At 42.8% G+C, this 19598-nt stretch overlaps 1 protein-coding gene across 1 annotated transcript in view; it reads left to right on the top strand.

Annotated features, from left to right (window-relative positions):
• Positions 1-3662: 3662 nt before the first annotated feature.
• Positions 3663-19598, top strand: part of ADGRF5 (adhesion G protein-coupled receptor F5) — a 47098-nt gene continuing 31162 nt past the window's right edge. The window contains exon 1 of the mRNA XM_005146430.3: positions 3663-3850. The gene's annotated coding sequence lies outside the window, so the exon portion shown is untranslated. The remainder of the gene's footprint in view (positions 3851-19598) is intronic.

The following is a 19598-nucleotide window of genomic DNA, read 5'->3' as shown; positions in this document are numbered from 1 at the left end:
AAGAGCTCAATGAGTTCTCCATCGTTCTGCAGAAGTTTCTACTTTGGCCTGTGTCTCTGCACTGGGATTTCCTATCAGCTATGAAGGCCCTTGGTTGCCTATTGTCAAAAGTGCTTTTAGCACATGAAGCTTTATATAACCCCAGACAAAACATGTTGTTAAAACCACAGTCCACTAAAGCACCTAGATCCCTAATTTAGAAATAGAAGAGCTTCAGGAAGTCTAAAGGGTGAAAGAGCAGGTTATATATGAGGTTGTCAAATAGCTGTATGTCTATCTAAGCCCAATAAAGAAGAAAAATGAAACATGTCATGTAGGAAAGCAACCAGCTATGATATGAATGTGTCAAGTATTGAATCACAGAGAAGTTTATGTGTATGAGTGACACCTGGAATTATTTAAAACATGAAGCTTTGTTTTTAAATTAGATTTGTTCACCTTCAGTTTCCAATATTTGATTCTTCTTTGTTTTTCTCTAGAAGATCAAATAGCTATTTAGGAGTTTGTGCCTTTTCAACACAATGATTACATTACACATTATTGTAGTCATCGTTCTCCTATAGTGAAATTCATGCAAGTGTGGTAATTAGCCTGAAAACCTCACATTTTAAACCACTGAAATCTAAAATAAACCTGGGCAATGGCAGTGTATAACTGAAGTATTCTGATTACCCAAATTAATTGTTCTATAACTGCAATGAATTCCTGGTGCTTTAGGAAAAAAAAGTAATGTTGAGGGGCCTTATTCAATAAACAATTTTAGTTGACCACTGGCTGCAGTGAGACAACCCAGAGCATGTCATTCCTTTTGGTATGAAACCACGCATTCTGCAACACTACTGTCAGTTCTAAATATATTACTCAAGTCAGTTGTATAATGAGACATTTCATTACTTCCTTCCTTCTCAGCACATTAGAGCAGAGCAAGTCAGGGTCTGCTGTCCGGGGTATATGAGCAAAGGTTAAGTCTTTGCTCTTTGCCAGGATCACCAGGGCAACTGAAATATCCCCTTACGGTCCCTGTGCATGTTAGAGCACTGCAGCTTACTGACCCTCCTTGATGGCAGGACAGGCTTGTGAAATAACTGCTGTATCATCCTTCTGGTGACCTGTGGCTTTTAATGATTTACTGTTGTACTGAGATGCCCTAGCCATCTTCAGAACCCTATAGTGCTTGGGGTTAAAGTTAAGCTTTGCCATGCAAAGACAGAGAACAGGATATAGAAAAAGATGATAGACTCTTCTGAGGTCCTGCAAGCCTTTCCTAATCTGTAAAACAGAATAATCCAAATTTAGGCATAGCTTGCATTTACTTAATGCCTGCTCAACCATAAAAAGTTCAGACTTCCCTCGTTCCCTCCAAAATTTCCTTCTGGCCTAAACCCCAGTCTGCACTCTGGCAAATGGAATTGTTGGATGATGCTGTTGTCAAACCATGCCTGTCGGCTCTCATCTTGAAGTCCAAAGAGACATGCCATTTTGCATAATAATAATGACCCATTGAAGGCAACAAGGTCTTTCTACAAAGACTAGTATTCATCTCACTTCACTAGAAATCACCACAAGGTAGATAACTGCTCCTAACCTAGTCTTTGAGGTTCCCATTAGTCAATAGAGAGAATAAGCATCTCTAGTCTGAACCAATCTAGATACTTTCTTCTGAATCATTTTAGATATTTAATCATTCTCTAGATTACCCACTTCTGTCCAATTCTGAGATGTGATAATCCCAGATTTGAAATTTACCTTGATGTTGAACAGGAGCAGTTCTGAAGCCTTGGAAATTACCATGGGGGTAGAAGTCTTGTTCCAGCAACCACCAAACTCACCAGTGAACTGCAATATAGATGAGAATAAAAGTCAGGAAAACAAACCTGAGCAATAAACAGAAGTGCTTTCTATATACTTAAAAAAATAATCGCTCAGGTGCTCTTGTTTAAAGAAATAATCATTCCGTCACTCTAAGGAAAGCATTGTAGCAGTATTTTTGAGCAACCTGCTCTAGTGGAAGGTGTCCCTGCTCATGGTAGGGGGGTTGGAACTAGATGATCTTAAGGTCCCTTCCAACCCTAACTGTTCTATAACTATGATTTTCTTTCCTAGATGCCTCAACCATCATATTTTACTTATCCCAGACAACAGAAGGAGATGGACAGGAATAAAATTCCCAGCTCTAACCAGACCAAAAGAAATGAAACTGAAAAGCCCACTGCAATGAAGTGGCTGCTGTTACATAGAAAGTCTGTCATTAAATATAAGAAATATGAATGACACTCATTAATCAAAAGCACACAAAGACAGGGTACACAGCTCTCCTTCTCTGTCTCTTTCTCTCCCTCTCTGTGAAAATAAAAGTGTATGTCACTGAGCATGTGGGTAAGATGTATTCAGCAGTGAAATGTCCATTCTTGTTTTTATAGTATGAACTGGATCACAATAAAGTAACTAAAAAGTGATCCTGAGTGGAGATACCAAGTTACTAAAATAAATTCTTTTGGTGTCCAGAAAGAAGGACATTATTAGCTGTAGAGTCCATTATCATATATACAACTTTCTATATTAAGACATCCTCAGAAGGGTGGTTCAGATAGACTACACTCAGACCCTGAAACACAGACTGTTCTCAGCTACTTCTACAGTGAAGAAGGAGATGCTGATACTTCCAGAGACCAATACTCATCACAGATGGCACATGCCCTGTGTTATCTGATGAGCTGGTGATGTGCCACTTGCAAGTGCTGTCTTGCAGGAACATCAGAGGTGATGCAAAGCCAGGAGAGACAAAAGAAAGGAGGCCTTTCAGTTCCTTTGTTTTATCACTGCGACTGGGACTCAGCCATGGGGAACCATCCCCACCTTCCTGGGGTGCAGTCTTTTGGCTAGCGCATGAAAATCCCACTCTGATTGCTCCAGTGTGAAACAGCTGGGCCTGTACAGCACAGTTTGGGGGTTATTCCAGGCATAGATGTCCTTCTGGATGGGTGAGACTCCCCAGGTTTCTTCTGCACCTTGACAAGAATCCTTTATGCCATGGCTTCATCACTGGGGTGTTGCTGAACACGAGCTCCCTGTGGAAAGGCTCTCCTACATTAATTTACAGAGCATCTCAACACATCTTAGCATGAATGGCACCACAGCTGAAAGTCCGAGAAGCACCCACACAACTGAGCTCACTGTGTATAGTGACAAATGAGGAATTTCTCTTATAGCAATTTCTTTTAGTCCCCTGATGACCAAAAAAGTGTTTTCCTCATCTTGCCGTTGCAGTCCCCAGCAGCCCTGTTAGCACCCCCGCCAAAGTGTCTCTTACATCCACTTTCCACCCCCCCACAGCAGGAAATCACTGAGAAAATATTTCCCAGGTTCCTTCCTGGCTAGAGGTCATCTCGGTGTTTCGGACCAGCAGGAATCACCGTGTTCTCTGACACAACAAACGGAGAAGGAAGATCTGCCCTGCCCATCCAGCATTGCGTTTTCAGGCTTGTGTTTTTTAGCTGCAACTCCACCCCGTGCTGGTGGAGAAGGGAGCTGTTCCCACTGATCACAGGAAAGGGAGGTCACGGGGTTTGCTTGCTTAAATCACCACAAGCCAAAAGGTTCTCTTTCTCGCTTACTGAGAATTGCTCACAGGCTGTTTAATTTGTTCCAAAAAGAAAAGCAAAACAAGAAACAAGCACTGAGCCCAACAACCAACAGCACACACGGAAAAGCAGGTGTGTCTCCAGATCTTGGGAAAACAAAGGGCAGAGACTGAGGCAGGAGTTGACACTTAGATGGGAAGTTCCCTTCCCAGCACAGGAGGACAAGTTTGGAAGAGGCTCGGACACGAACAGTGCTTGCTGTCCTACAGGTAGGGATGATGTGTGTGAAATGTGGCATCGGTTTCCTCATGCGGTTTAGCTGTCTGGAGCAGGTGAAGGTTGACTGGAGAGGTTTTCAGAGCCAGCTTGTGACATTAAGGTGTGAGCTTTGCATGACCAGTAAACCTGCTGTTGCAGGAGACATGCGATCGGCATGTGTTTAACTTTGTGGTGATCAGTTGAAAGTTTTCTGTAGGATGCTTTTGGCTTGTGAGGGTATGAATTAAGCCATTCAGATGCTGTCAAAGTGCTACTGTCTGTTAGTTTGCCTAGTGAATTTTAATAGAGGCTGCAGTTAATCTAGTTTAAGCTTGGGGTTGCAGAAGTAAAGAGAGATGCGCATGGAAACGCTGTGCTTATCTGGGCTGCATTTATTGCCTCCTAGGGCAAGCTACCTGGTTTCAGAAAAAAACAAACAGATCAGCTGAAAAAGCATTTGTATTTTTTTCATTTTGGTTTATGGCTACAGTGGTTGGGATTTACAGTGCAGGTAACAGGCAATATATTTTTGTCAGCTGTAGAAAATGGTAGGTTTGTTCCTTTTAAGAGCAATTTCTTGCATCCCCCTTCGGTTTCATATTAGATGATGCCTGTTGACAAGGGAGAGTGACTTGGGGCACCCATGGCCACAGGCTGAGACACTGCTGTGTGATGTCTTTGAGTGTCACATTTATCTTGTTTCCATCCTTTTCTACCCGTGTTTTGAGCTGCTTAAATGAAAGCCAGTTTTATGGTATTATGTTCGAGTGCTGAGATGTTGTTGCCGGTGCTTGTGTCAGGTGGGATACAGGGATACTTTCTGATGCTTTCACCTCCAACAACACCTATAATCATGAAAGTTCTGCTCCATCCATACATGTCTGCTGCAACAGTATCTACTGAATGCTTAAATGATTGTCATTCAGAAAAAACACAGTTGTGCCTTGACCTTGTACAACCTTGTTTCTCTCCCCATCAGTGAGAAAGTGATGCTCACTGGATGCGTAAGGAGCTTTCAGACCTGAGGAAGAAAGGTGTTACTGTTTGAATGCTGTAACTATTGCTTTCAGTGACAGTTTTATGGAAGGCAATGATCTTGTAACAGGCAAGGGAATAGCAAGGGAAAAGATGTTGGAAATTTGAAAGCCCAAGGCTGCTTTTTTTCCTTTCTCCATCACTTGCTGTTCCATGGTGAAAATGGCATTTCTCAAGCCATAGACCTTCCTGTCATCTAGAAAAGTCCTCATCTGTTTATGTCACTGGATCTGTCTGGTGATGTCTGGTAGCACTGCAGAATGAAGTGATACATAAGGAAGTTTAGGGGTAAATTTTTATCATCTGCATAGCAGTGACACTTGACTGAACTCAGTAATGGCTCGGCCAGCTTGGCAGGAACCTGGTATGACTACTTTGCATTTGTCATTATTTAACTTCCCTAGATTCCTTAGAGTTTGCCTCCTGTGATCCAGGTTTAAAAACCAAATGGAACATGCATAGGCTCTGGGGAGATATCTTTGTCCTCATCTCCTTCATTATTTTTATTTTTTTAACACCTCTTAGACAGGCTTCGTAAAGCAGTTTACCAAAGTCTGAATTGGAGACGTGGGAAATTCCTCAAACTAGGCAGAGCTTCCTCTTATTGTTAAAACACAAAAGAGCAGCGCAGCCTTTACTAGAGTTCCTTTTTTAACCCATTCATCTTGATCAAGAAAGCCTCCCTGGTGCTGTCACTGTTCATGGCTGCAACCCACAGTTTCCCAGAAGAAACAAGGGCTTGCAGCAGGCAGGCATCACCCACGAGGGCAGCAGTAGCTTTCGGGCTATGTTTGCACATTGCAAAGGAAATGTACTTGAACTTGAAACTGAAATTATCTGCTGCTGGAATTCACCTCCACCTTGTGCAGGAATGATGGCTTTTTAAGACCAAGCTACAATAAACCCAAATACCTTTCAGAAAACCATTTCCAGTTTTCCAGGAAAGAGTTTCTCAGGTTTGTGATCTCAAAAAGTGGTTCCATTGTCATTTGTGAGCTGATCCACTGTAATTGCATAGTTAAACAGTTTATTTCTCAAATGATGATGCTTTTGCTCAGCCTGCCCATGGGCAGTTACCAGCCATCAACAAATTTGATCTAGCACCTGGTGTGTTTGGTAACGAAGCAGCAGCTTGTCCCCCTTATATGTGCTCAGCAGTATCCTCCATGAGGAGTGAGTCAGTGCTAGGCAAAGGCAGAAACTGGGGGGCTGTGATGGTGACCCCGCAGTGGGCTGAAGGGGTTGGTTTAGAGATGAGTGTGAGAGGGAAGGCACATGGTAGGTGTTCAGGAACAGGGAGCAAGGGAAAGAGCTTGCAAAAGGGGATTTGTAATGGTTTGTTTCTCTCTGACAAATGAATTCTCTGCTCCATGTTTTCTGTAGTTCTTGCATAGCAGCTAATTAACTGTAGAAGTTGTCTAGTAATAAGAGCACTATATTTGCATGTTATAATGCTGCACCAATGGACTTTGTTAAGGAATTTTTTACCACATTTGCAGCCTTATCTGGAGGCTTGTCTGCTGATGGTGGTGGCCTGTAAGAGAGGTTTCACTCTGACAGCCACCCCATGACATGACATGGATGTTATAACCTTAATTCACCATCTCTGCTCTCAACCCCTGTCTTTTCTCAGACTTCAGTTTATCCCTGCGAAAGCCTGTAATGAGCTCTCCCTCAAAGCCCTCCCTTCTTCATCTTAACTCCCTTCTGAGTAAGCCAAAGAAGATGGGTGCACTGGGTCTGGCTGGGATGGAGTTAACTTTCTGCATATCCGCTCATAAGATGCTGTGTTGGGATTTGTGGGTACAGCAGTGTTGTTTGTACACCAGTGTTTTAGTATTGCTGACCAGTGCTTGCATAACATCTAGGCTTTCTTTTCTTACCACTCTGACTCTGCAGTGAGTGGGCTGGAGGCTGGGAGGGGTTACAGCTGGGAAAGCTGACTCGAATTCACAAATAGGCTATTTCAAACCATATAAGACCATCTTCAGCAATAATAAATAAGGATGGGGACATGGTTGTCTTCCAAGTTGGCCATTGCTTGGAGACTTTCTGCTTGTGGGAGGGGATTAGTGATGGCCTTTATATCACTTTTTTCTTTTTTTCTCTTATTAACCTCTATTTATCTCAACCCACCACTTTCCTCACTTTTTTTCTTCCTATTTTCTCCCTAGTCCTGCTGGCAGGTGGGGAGTGAGTGGCTGTGTGGATGCTTAGCAGCAGGACAGGGTCAGTCCACCACAACAGGGTATCTAAGCCCACATTTTGGATGCTTTTGAATAAACAGGTTTTTCCCAGCCCAGGAAAAAACCTTTAACTTCCTTGTGTCATCTCAATCACCTGATTTCTTTCTTTACTGTGAGGGTGGTGAGGCACTGTAACAGGTTCCCCAGAGAAGTGGTAAATGTTCCACCCCTGCCGGGCAGTGTTCAAGGTCAGGTTGGACAGAGCCTTTAGTGACATGGTCTAGAGTGAGACATTCCTGCCCATAGCAAGAAGGTTGGAACTGGATGAACTTAAGGTCTTTTCCAACCCTAACCATCCTATGATTTACACACAATAATATTTGTTTTAGGAAGAACTAAAAGATCACCAAAAGTTGACCAGTCCTGGCACTGAAATCCTTCCTTCTAGCTGAAAGGAGAGCTATGTCTCATTTGCCTTTGAGGCATTTCTACAGCCCTTGCTCTATCAGACTATTAGTACAAGCAGTGATGGCTTATTCCTGCCCCAGGCTGTCTCTAAACATCCTGTCCCAGAGCAGGGACAGCTAGTACCATCCTTGATTGGCAGCAGAGAACAGAAGCATGGAGATAGTGAGGGTCTGCTTACATGGGTGGCTGCTGTCAACCCAGGTCCCACTTAAACCCAGCTCGACAGGAGAGACAATGCCGTGGAAGACCAGGTTTGATGATGCCCATGAGCAGCAGAGCTGTATGTATTCACCATTTGTATCTTAATATGAAACACTAATTTCCAAATGCCTTCCCCAAAAACATAATAGAGCTGTGATCTAGTATGTAATTTACTGTCCTCGGAAATTCCTCAAAACGGCAGAGCTTCCCCCAATTGTTCATGTGCAGAGGAAAAACTCTACTAGAGTTCCTGCTTCGGCTCACTCTTGTGACCATGGGCTTGGCCCTCGACATCCATTAGACCAAGTGTGTAAAAACCATCTTCATTCCAAAGCTGTCCCTACGTGCCTTATGACAGGCTGTTCACAGCATGCCCGTTGCTCCTGAGATTGTTCTACTGTTCATTTGTGAGGAGAAATTCTTTAAATTCCTGCATGGGATCCCTAAAATCCAGGTTAACTGATCCTATGGCTGAGATCCCGGATGAGCTTGTGCATGCCTTAAGTCTCATCAGCTGTAAAGCAGGACTGATGGAACTTCCTTCCTTCCTTCCTCTCACTATCCATCCTGTTTCAAGCCTGAAGCTTAAAAAATCCAATTGCTGTTCATAAACACTGGCCCTTATTTCAGAAAGGACACATAAGATGTTAGAATCATAGATTCATAGAATGGTTTGTGTCAAAAGGGACCTTAAAGTTTATCCAGTTCCAATCCCCTGCCACGGGCAGGGATACCTTCCACTAGAACAGGTTGTTCCAAGCCCCATCCAACCTGGCCTTGAGCACTTCCAGGGATGGGGCAGCCACAGCTTCTCTGGGCAACCTGTGCCAGGGCATCAACACCCTCACAGGGAAGAACTTCTTGCTGATTTCTAACCTGAATCTCCTCTCTGCCAGTTTAAAGCCATTCCCCTTTGTCTTCTCATTACTTGCTCTTGTCAATTGTCTCTCTCCAGATTTCTTGTTGGCCCCTTTAGGCACTGGAAGCTGCTCTAAGCTCTCCCTGGAGCTTTCTCTTCTCCAGGCTGAACAACCCCAATTCTCTTGGCCTATCTTCATAGTGGAGGTATTTAGTGCTATTATTTCCTGGTCTTGAAATGTGCATTTTACCTGAGGCCGAGGCCACGCTAGGGTTTGGAGAAACACGTGCAACAGCAAGAGTGCAGCATGAGAGCCTAGAGTTGTTCCATCTGTTGGGGCAGAGCTCACCTCCATATGCCTGAACTCCTTTTTTCCTCTAAAAGGCAGTTTAGGCTGTGCTGCCGACAGGGAACAGCCCCTGACCCATACTGTTCTTTGAGTAATTTCTGTGAATCTTGGCAGTGGCATTAGCTGAGATTGGGAACAGGCTAACTATTGGCTAGGTCTCCTAGAAAAGCAGAGCAGAAAGAGACCTCAGCCGGTCACCTGCTCCAGCTCTACATCTCATGGCAGGTGTTTGCTTAAGCTCTCCAAAGTCACCCTGGGGCATGAGAAATGCCACTTGGCTGCACAGGTTGGTGTTGGTTCGCATGAACAAACCCGCCATCAAGTGCAAGTTGTCTTTGCATTGCTGTGATTTTACACCCTGTGAGCCCAACACGCACCACAGGGTTCACAAGTGTGATGTTATTTTGAACTAGGCCAAGCATCTGTCTGAAGGCTAATGAACCTTAAAATCTTCTGAACATTAATAAAACAAACTAGTCCCCTCTGTGCTGATGATGTTCTGTCTTGATCTCACACTTAATGCCAGTGATGAAGAGGAAAGGGTTCTGATGGTTTTGAAAACATTATAGACAAGTGTAGCTTCAAAGAAGTGTAATACTGGCACTATTTAGCATTTCTGAGTTATTTTGTGCTCTGGCGGACAGATGAGTACAAAAATAGTAAGGATGGAAGTGAAACCAGTGGAACAAAACATAAACAATTATTTTTTTGAGAGGGGAATTATGAGCTATGACAACAGAGACCTGCCTTCACCGATCTGGGGGACTTTCCTCCATTTATACAATTCTTTATGTGAAAGCTGGATGCTACTTTGTACATCTACATTTGTGTTGCTAGGTGTGACACGCCAGGCCTTCAGGCAGGAAACTCCTGCTGTTCAGAGTGGGATTATACAAACTCCAAATGGCTGACACCTACACAACTCGCAGTAGCTTCCTATACAGCCAGCTGTGCTTGCAGCAATAACAGGAAAAAAATCAAGAGGTTAATAAAATGAAACGAGCAGGAAGCATGCAGTCATCAGGCTTTCTAGTACTTCAGTCTATAGAAGTAACCCGTGGCTGGCCTGACTTAGGGATCTAGTCCAAAACTCATTGAAGCCCATGGAAATTCCACTTCAACGGATGTTGTTAGACCTCACTCTTTACTGTATTGATATGGGAGTACGTGGAGAGTTCCACCTTCCCTGTACTTGGTGCTGAGCTCCAAATCTCTTGCATTGTTGCTGTTGGCTATGAGATAGGCCTGCCACTAATAACTCCACCTGCTCCAAAAAGGTTGAGGAGAAGAAAGGAAATATCATGGCTACATCTTTTCTCCCATCCCAGCCATGACAGGGGATCAAATGTATGCTGGTGTATGCTTTCCCACAGCCATTTAAAACATATGGTACTCAGCTCCATGCAAAGAGCTAGAACAGCAGAGTGGAGCTCATTGTTTTGCATTTTCTTTCTTTCCTTTTTTCTTTTCTTTTTTCTTTGTTCTTTCTACGAAACTCCAATACAAAGGTCAAGCAGCAGCCATTAGCTGGAGTTGAGAATCTTCACATGAAATTCAAAGCAGCTGTATTGGGTGTGATGCTCTGTTATAAACCTGAACTCCATACTTGTTCCTGCCTTCTTCATACTTTATACTGATAAATGCCTTAATTTAATCAGTTCATTGCAAAAACGTTTTTCTTTGTCAAGTAGAAAATTATTATTTCCCGAGCAGAGGTAAGGAAGAAATGCCAGGAAGAAGGCAAGAACTGGGTAGGGCTTTCTTTTTTCAGTGCAGTGCTGATTTAAATGCCTTTTTCATAGAATCAGAGAATAGTTAGTATTGGAAAGGACCTGAAGATCATCTAGTTCCAACCCCCTTGCCATAGGCAGGGACACCTCACACTATACCATATCACCCAAGGCTTCATCCAACCTGGTCTTGAACACTGCCAGGGATGGAGCATTCACTACCTCCCTGGGCAACCCATTCCAGTGCCTCACCACCCTAACAGTCAAGAATTTCTTCCTTATATCAAGTCTAAACCTCTGCCTTTCTCACTTTGGTTTCAGTGACCTCTGTTTTCAATCTGACATATTAATGTCCCACGTGGCATGCGGAACATTTATCCCTTCACTTATGAGTGCCACGAGATCTGTTTGCACACAAGTAGCTCACACAAAATTAAAATAGCCCCTGAAAACAGAACCTCTGCTCAATTTCTGCAGATCCCATAGTGCACCAGGTAGCTCAGCCTCCTGCACCATGTTAGGGACAAAGCCAGAATAACACAGTTCCTCAAACATCACAGAGAAAGTATCTCACAGCCTGTTTATTGCCTGTTTGTATCCTTATCACTTGAGTGGTTTGGTTTGGAGTCCTTGATTAATTTGTGTTTATTTTATTTTTGTTCTCATTCAGATGTGTTATCTAAGGTCAGTGCAACTTCCCCTGTCCCCCCTTTCCCTTCTAGCCAACTCGCCAATGAAATATTGTTGTGCCTGGGTGTGTGTTTCTTAAAGTCATTGTGTTTTTTATGTCTGAAACAAACATTGTCTGATCATCCAACTTATTACGCACTACCCAAAGGTCATGTTTTATGCACAGAAAAGAAAGCTTTTCTGTTGTGCTTGAGGAATAACAAACTGGATGGTCACTGAAAACAAGGTCTTTAGCCCCAGAGACTAAGTCTCTGAAAAAATGCTCAGTGGCTGTTTGAGAACGGTAAATCAGGGTTCAGCTGCTATAAGCTACTGGGCAACTGTAGAACTTGACTGTCTTGTGCCAACCACATATCTCCTCCCTTCACACCTTCTAATCTTTAGTAGATCATGGCTCCTCTCTCTATATGCCTTTCATTTCCACAGATCTCGGCCTTTCATCCAAAATGCCTTAAAGGGAGGCAGAGCTATTTAGGCCACAGAACAATCCCGGCATGGCGACAAATGTGCTTAATTAAGTTAAAAAAATAATACAGCCCAATTAGAAAGATGCAGAGCAGAACAAACACCAAAGAGGTGGAAGGACTGTTGTGCTGGAATGACACAGACAACCAATGGGGAATATAAAAGTGATATATGCTGCTATGAGGCCATAGAGCAAGTGTGCCATCCAGTTTGATAATCAAGACCCTAATGAGTGGTAGATTCAAAACAAAGGAGATTTAGACCTCCATGCTGCTGGACATCATGGATGTTGGACACTTTCCTAGGTTTCCTTGTAGATTGCTTCATTTAGTGTAGGCTTAATAGGTTATTAAAAGGGCTGCTGAACACCAAGGTCTTGCCTTTGTCTCCAGAATTCCTGTACCTCTGATAGGCAGAAGGGGAAAGAACATCCTGGTGATCTGCTGCTACATGCTCACTTTTGTAAAACTCTTCCCTAGGGCTTCTGCTATAGCCTATGTTGGATAAGAAGCAACTGGGCTAGAGGATACTTGCATCCAACCAGGTGCAATTCTGCTTATGACATTAAGGAACCAGTACCCTCTAAAGAGGTTGGAGGATGGTCTCTCAGTGCGCACAAAGGAGCAAACCCACAGAACTGCCTGCTTTTACAATGAGGCTTGACAAAACTCTAAAGCAGAATAGAGGAGGCCATCCACACAATGGGGTAATAGACTCAGTGACCCAAGTCATGTATTAGAGCCCTAGGAGAGGGCCACGAGTTGAGGCTATGGACTAATATTCACCTCACAAAGAGCTCTGCTTTGTTGCAGATGCAGAGTTGTTATATTCTACCTGCTGGTGCCAAAGGTGTGACCATCTCTACCCCCCACAAAAGGGGCCATGTTACCAGACACTGAATATAGAGACGTTTCAGACAATAGGAATAAAATACCTGTATCTGGGATGGCTGCATGAGGATGGATAGCTCTATGTCCAGAAATGCTTGTTTCAACTCACACTTCTGCATTCCCTCACCAAAGAAACCATTCAGGGATGGGTGTTTCTTTAGTTTCTCTCATCAGTTATTTATAGACATTGATTAGATCCCACTGTGCCTTTCCTTTCCCATGGTAAACAGCCACATTTCTCTCAGGCTCTCCTGGTATAATAGATGCTCCATCTCCTTAGTATCCTTCATGGCTCTTTGCTGGACTTACAACATGTCTATGTCTCTCATAATGGGGAACCTGGGAACTGGACACTGGGCTTCAGATATATCCAGAACCGGGAAATCTCATAATTAGAAATGTTGTCCCAAAGAATCTAGAAAGAAGACATGGCTGGGCATGCTAAGAGAGGTTATCAAATGTGTCTGCCTGTAAGAGACAAGAGAGTGAAAATCAGGAAGTCAGACAGAAGGATAAGGTAGAATAAGCCAGATCCCACTGAGTGAATGGTGATTACCTGAGATAGGGAACCCATGTTAACAAGCCACAGGCCTGCAAGAGTGTTTCTAGAAGCAGCTTGGCCACCAGACATGAGCTACCAAACTCTGCTGCAAGTGTGGCAACTTCCTGGACAGGTTACCTGCACAGATAGCCTGCAGCTGGGACAGTGCTAGTGTCCCACCAAATACAGCAGACTGTTTCTCACCTTCCTCCTTTCCGGAGTTAATGCTTAGCCAATAATGGCTGCAGTTAATGTGTATTTCCCCTCACAACAAGAAAAACATTGAGGTGCTGGAGCAGGTCCAGAAAAGGGCAACAAAGCTGTTCAAGGGTCTGAAGGATAAGTCTTATGAGTAATGGCTGAGGGAGCTGTGTTTAGTCTGGAGAAGAGAAGGCTCAGGGTGGACCTTATCAGTCTCTACAACTACCTGAAAGGAGATTGTAGTGAGGTGGAGGTCAGTCTCTTTTCCCAGATAACAAGTGACAGGACAAGAGGTAACGGTCTCCAGCTGTGCCAGGAGAGGTTTAGATTGGAAATTAGGAAAAATTTCTTCACAGAGAGGGCAATCAGGCATTGGAACAGGCTGCCCAGGGAAGCTGTGTAATCACTGCCCCTAGAAGTGCTCAAAAACCATGTCGACGAGGCCCTCAGTGGTATGATTTAGTGGTGGTCTCAGCAGTCCTGAGGTAATTCTAGGGCTTGATCTTAAAGATCTTTTCCAACCTAGCTGATTCTGTGATTCTATGATTCTATTCATGTCAGAATACCTTCACTTATCCAGCAGATTGCTGCTCTCCACTGACAAGCAGTATGTCCAACTGCGAACTATTCGGGGGGGGGGGCTAGGATGATGTTCTGGGGCTGGCTGGTATTGTCCAGAGTATGCTGAAATGCTCATGAAAAGTTCTGTTGGCCTCTCTCACAGCATTAGGAGTGATTGAAAGATCTGATAATTTGGTCGTTCAGATAGGCAAAACTGGGGTTGCTTTGTTTGAAGAAGAGAAGGGTCAGGTGGGACATTATTGCTCTCTACAGCTACCTGAAAGGAGGATGGAGAGAGGAGATGGTTGGTCTCTTTGCTCAACTAACAAGTGATAGGATAAGAGGTAATGGCCTTAAGCTGTGCCAGGGGCGCTTTAGACTGGATATTAAGAAAAAATTTCTTCACAGAGAGGGTGATCGGGTATTGGAAGAGGCTGTCCAGGGAAATGGTGGAATGCCCATGCCTGGAAGGGTTCAAATACCACGTAGATGAGGCCCTTAGTGACATGGCTTAGTGGTGGTCTTGGCAGTGATGGGGTAATGGTTGATCTTGATGATCTTAAAGGTCTTTTCCAAACTAGTCAATGCTATAATTCAGGTATCTGGTTGAGTGGTTCCTATTTCAGTTATTGTGCCTTGCAAACATGAGTCTTGCAGAGCTATATCTTTCCTTGCAGGAAGCCTTGCTTGGTCATGCTATGATTTAAACCTGATCTGTAGATAGCTGGACTTAATGATTTTAATTTTCCATGTAGACTATTTCAGTATGTTAAAAGGTCATCACCAATTCACGGGGAGGCTCACAGAGGAATAGAGGAACTTAAAGTCATAGGTCAAGAAGGAAAAGTATATTCTTAGTAAATGTGGAAAATGTGACTTGATGTAGAAAATGGTACGAACCAGAGCCCCTCTCTGGAAATATCATTTTGGGGAAACTCTTGATAAGGCTGTAGATACAGTTTACCTCCTCTGCTCTTAAACCAGTGGAAATGCTGTGCCAGTCCAGAAAGGAATTCCTGAACTTGTCTAAGATAGAATCATTTAGTTTGGAAAATACCTTTAATATCATCTAGTTCAACCGTTAACACAGCATTGCCAAGTTCACCCCTAAACCATGTCCATAAGTGTGATTTCTACAGGTGTTTAAATGCCTCCAGGGCTGGTGACTCAACCACTTCCCTCGGCAGCCTGTTCAATGCTTGACAGCCCTTTTGGTGATGAAATTTTTCCTAATATCTCCTGGCACATGAGGCCATTTCCTATTATGCTATTGCTTGTTACTTGCAAGAGAGACCAACCCCACCTCACTACAACTTGCTTTCAGGTGGTTGTAGAGAGCAATAAGGTCTCTTCTGAGCCTTCTTTTCTCCAGACTAAACAACCCCAATTCCCTCAGCTACTCCTCACAGGATTTGTGCTTCAGACCCTTCACCAGCTTCGTTGCTCTTCTCTGTACTCGCTCCAGCACCTAGGTATCTATCTCTCTTGTAGTGAGGGGACCAGAACTGAACACAGGATTTGAGGTGCATGCTCCCCAGTGCTGAGTACAGGGTAATAGTCACTGCCATAGTCAGTCCAAACTGAGTTCTGGGTACAAGAATCAGTGGTATTGCATGTCTGTGAATCTCTTTGAGCTTACTGATTGCACAGAAATAGAAGTTGTGTAAAGAAAGAAACTGAGGTAATTGGAAGAGATCAATAAACCATCTACCTGGTGCTCCTTTTTATGCAATTTTATTACCTGCTCTTAAAACTGTCCAGTGAAGGGAACTTTGCAGCTACCTTGGGTAGCTTTATTCAGTGCTTCTAACGTTTACAATTACACATTTTCCATAATCACCAACATATTTAACTTTGCTTTAGATTGTATAATTCCAGATCATCCTTCACCCAGCTGCTGCTGTGAACATTTATGTCAGTCTTTATCAAGTGACAGATAAGTTGTTGTGTCCTTATTTGAGTCTTGTCCTGACTACACCGAACAACTTTCAACCTGTTCACAAGATCGTATTCTGCTCACGCCTTAGCATTCACATGACTCTCCTTTGGATGCTCTCTGATACAGCAACATCCAGACACAGTACTTCAGCTAAGGCATCACAAGCATCAAGTAGAGCACTTTCGTTATCTTCCAGGTCTTATATTAAAAATACTTCAGAATTAGATAAGCCTTATTTGCAACATCATCTTGCTGAGTGGATTTAGGTAGCAATTTGCTAGGAGTTCATCCAGACTCTTTTCTACAAGACTGTGGTGGGCAAAACTATATAAAGTCATGTGAAAGAGATGATAAATGAAGCCCCAGACCTTGCCAGATTCATTCCCAAACTTTTCATCTCAAAGTAATTAGCCTATTAGCTCCAATATGCCTGGGGTTCACTCTGTCCTTCTATTCTAAGGCACATCTCTCTGAAAGGCTGACCATGCAAATTCAGAGTCCAAAATAGTAAGAATGGCAAATGGTGTAAGAGCCTGCGGTGTTGCATCCAGCTTCTGAGAGGTTTTGCCATCTTTATTCTGAGTCTGGAATACAACATGAGTTCAACCCCAGGCTTTCCAGCGGACTTGATAAGAGCTCAGTGAATCACTGTCTCACATGCATTGCTGTGGAAAGAAATTCCTTTGATAAACCAGCTGATAAAATACTGTAGAGACAAGGCCCCCCCTGTTATTTGGACAGATGGTCCCTGCTTGTGTAGTGGGTTTTATGGCTCCAGATTCTATTCAAGGTAGAAACATTAGTAACACACCAGAGTTTCCCCTGGTTTCTGGGATTTTCCTGCTCTTCCCCACCTTTCAGAGTAGCTATCAGAGCCATAGGTCTGCATCTCTGCAGCTTCTCCAAGGGCAGCAACGCATGTCACTACTTCCTTCCAGGTCCAGCCCATAGCAAGCATGCTGCCATCATGTATAGGAAAACTTGAGGGTTTTCCTTTCTTTTTAATTTAATCAAACCCACAGACATTTAGCCATAGCTGCGAACTATGATTTTACTGCTTTCAGTCCTCAAACACCTTTGACTGTTAGAAGAAAGCAGGTGAGTAATAGCAGCAGAACAAGTTAGTCCACATGATAAACTAATCTGCAGATAAGAACCTGAAGGACTTAGATCAGTGCAGGAAGAACTAATAAACACTACTTGATAGATGGATGGTATCAGGAAATAGCTCTTAAAATGCCCTGTGGGTTTTCTGCAGTGGCATCTCTGGTCATAACATGTTTAGCTAGTTATACAAGTTCTTGTGTCTTCGTTTCTATCAGAGAGAGTAGACTGTGCTGTAGTAGAAAACAAAGGATGTTTAACATGGATGTAATTAGGTCTTCAACTTGAATCACCTGAGAAGGTAAAACAGATTATATCTCCAGGTAACATTTTTATTTTCTAATAGATATGTGGTGGTTGCTATTGTGATTTATAAGAGGTTTTACAACATTCATGAAAAAACAAACTTACAGAAAAAGTAGAGAGAAGGTATGTAGATCACCTCTGTCCTGAGTTAAAATGACAAGTTGCTATTTACCTCTAGGAATCTTCTGCACTTTAAAGTTAACTTTAAACTTTTTTTAGCCTGAATGCTGGGGAGATGCGATTTGGTAGCAAACCTGGGTTTCTGTAGCATATTGGGTCTTAATAAGTGGAAGGTATTTACTGCCTCCCAGGAGACAGTTTGTACGAGAAATGATGAATGTGTCCCTGTATCTTCTGTTTTACCAGCTGAAGGTAGATAGACACTTTAAGAAATTGCTCACTGAACAGTTTACAGCAATTCTTTTTTTTCCAATGAAAAATTAAATGAACAAGAAGAGCAGCCACATTACTTGAGAAGAACATTGATATTTTCCCCTAATTGCAAGATATTTGTTAGTTTCTGGCTTTCAAGGTACTGGTTTGAGTAGTTTTAAATAGCTATCAAAGCCTGAATAGCAGCACACTTCTCAATTAACAGGGTGTTTGGTCTCAGCTACATGGCTGCACAAAGGGTGAATTTGAAAATAGAGGCTGACCCACAACATTTGAATATGAATACAAGTTTGTGGACAGTGCAAGTGATACATGCAAAACTATAGCAGATGCTGTGTAGCCTCATCATAAATTTTGTTTAATGTTTTTTTTTTTCCTTTCTGCCATCTGTTCCATCAACCCATTACTGATGAAATACAAGTTCTTTGGGCAGATTAAGCTGATGTACCATAAGCTGGAAGCATATGTGCATATACAAAACTATCAACAATCTTTCTTTTGTTAGTGTTTCTACTAGTAAGTAATGTCACTGTATCAAGGATCTGTGTCACAGCTTGTAACTTGACAATGTTTCCCTCTTGATCCATTTTGATCCATCTTGATCTTGGGATTAGCCAGATCCATGTAAATTTGAGGTTCTCACAAGTGGATAGTGTCTTCAAAATAGTATCTTTTGTGGAACACTGGATATAGTCCTGGACATGCCCAAGAAAGTTAAGAAACTTTTCCCTACTTCTGTCGCTACCACTCCCCAGACCCCAATTCTGACAGTCATTCACCTAGTGCATTAAAATACATATATATATCCTGAAACAATCTTCTTTTTAATGGATTTTAGGGTGGGGTGGGAAGATTATCTGAATCAACAAGATGTTTTGCTTTCTGGTTATCTCTACATAGAATCATAAAAACAGCCATGCTGGGTGAGCTCAAATATCCAGATACTACTAGGGGTTTATAGGTTTTGGGGGGTTTTTGTGGGTTTGGGTCTTCTTCCCCCCCCCCCCCCCCTTTTCTTTTTTTGTTTCCCTCTCTCTGTTGCTAACCTAGAATATCTTAAAATTAATTTCCCTCCTTTAATTGCATCTCAGAATTCCACTGACATTTCTTCAGACCCTGTTTTCTGAGCAGTAATAGTCAGATCAGAGTCCATCAGTCCCTCACACAATATATAACATCAGGATCATTTCTCTCTTCCTTATGCTTATCAGTGCTGAATTCCCTGGATTTCACAACTCAGTCACTCAGTAATCTTTGATCCCGATGCCATCTGCACAGGCAGACCTTGCCTTTCTCAGTCTCAGTCATTTTAAAGTTTTCCACAGTGTTGTATCACTGCCTTTTTCAAGTCACTTGGGAACCGAGGGCTTACACACATGTTCCTGCAGAACTCTGGTGATGACATCTCTCTATTGGAAAAGCAAATAATTTCCTCCTAATTTTTTGCCTTATCTTTTAATCAGTATGCAGGTGAAGTTTCATTGCAGATGAACTGCTTGAAGAGCCACATCTGGTGAGAAACACTGATACATCCCTGCTGGATATCTGTGTCAGTGACATCAAGCATATTGCTTGGCTATAAGGTCATTGCTATCCTCTATCCATTCACAAGGTGAGAGCTCAGATTATGTTCATATTGTAATTTTCCATCATGGGCTCTTCTGATCTGTAAAGTCACAATGAAGCTCCCTGTCTGCTTGTGAGCCCCAGCTTTGATGTGCAACATGATGGCAATCGGCAGTCATTGTCAATGTTCACTATCATCTCAGGAGGTGCTGATAATTCTGCTTTCCCCTAGTGATTCACAGCCTTTCACAGCCAGATCTTTCAATGCAGAAAGA

This window comes from Melopsittacus undulatus, chromosome 3 (assembly GCF_012275295.1).
Source record: "Melopsittacus undulatus isolate bMelUnd1 chromosome 3, bMelUnd1.mat.Z, whole genome shotgun sequence".
In the NCBI taxonomy this organism is placed as follows: Eukaryota; Metazoa; Chordata; class Aves; order Psittaciformes; family Psittaculidae; genus Melopsittacus; species Melopsittacus undulatus.
This window is presented reverse-complemented; position numbering and strand designations above follow the sequence as displayed.